This window comes from Penaeus monodon, chromosome 22 (genome assembly GCF_015228065.2).
Source record: "Penaeus monodon isolate SGIC_2016 chromosome 22, NSTDA_Pmon_1, whole genome shotgun sequence".
Classification (NCBI taxonomy): Eukaryota; Metazoa; Arthropoda; class Malacostraca; order Decapoda; family Penaeidae; genus Penaeus; species Penaeus monodon.
The window spans coordinates 4,460,428-4,461,046 of NC_051407.1; the positions used below are offsets into that span (position 1 = coordinate 4,460,428).

Consider the following 619-nt stretch of genomic DNA (forward strand, 5'->3'; position numbering starts at 1 on the left):
GAGTGCCACGGTGTGTTGAGGGTGCCTGCTGGCGGCGGGTGTCAGTGAGGCAGGCGCGGGGGTGCAGCTCGGTCGGACGCCCACACGACCGCTTGACCCAGGGTATGCCAGTCCCCGAGACTTCTCTCGCGCGACGCGGGCGCTTGCACCTGCACCCGCTCGCCACCTGCACGGGTCGTCTTCTGCGCTCTCCGCACGTCGCAGCCGGGCACGTGGACGCGGAACCTGACACCTCGAGCCCTGACCCAGAAAGGCGCTCTAATCCAAGCTCGTTCATCCTATGGTGCGGACGCGCGGCCGTCGTGTGCGGGGATGTGCGGCTCGCGCTCAACGGAGCCTTGTTGTTGGTAAACAGCGGAGGCGCTGGCCTGGTTCACACCGGGACTGGCGATGCGAAGGAGGGCGAGCCGGGGACGCCGAAGGGACGCAGCCTGGACGGACGCAGAGCCACGGCGTCTTGTGTTCGCGGGAGGAGGAAGCCCTCGGTGTCCACAGCCCTCGCGCGCACGGCTTCCTGTAATCACGCCGGGGGTAATCATGACTGGGAAACGACAACCTCGCAGGGGGGAGGGTAAAAAGCGAGCCATTTTCCGCAAGCCTTGAGATGGCGTTGAGCTGT

General features: G+C 66.6%; 1 protein-coding gene across 1 annotated transcript in view; it reads left to right on the top strand.

The window, feature by feature from the left end:
• Nucleotides 1-38: 38 nt before the first annotated feature.
• LOC119586785 overlaps nt 39-619 on the top strand; it is a 69,105-nt gene continuing 68,524 nt past the window's right edge. The window contains exon 1 of the mRNA XM_037935504.1: nt 39-102. The gene's annotated coding sequence lies outside the window, so the exon portion shown is untranslated. The remainder of the gene's footprint in view (nt 103-619) is intronic.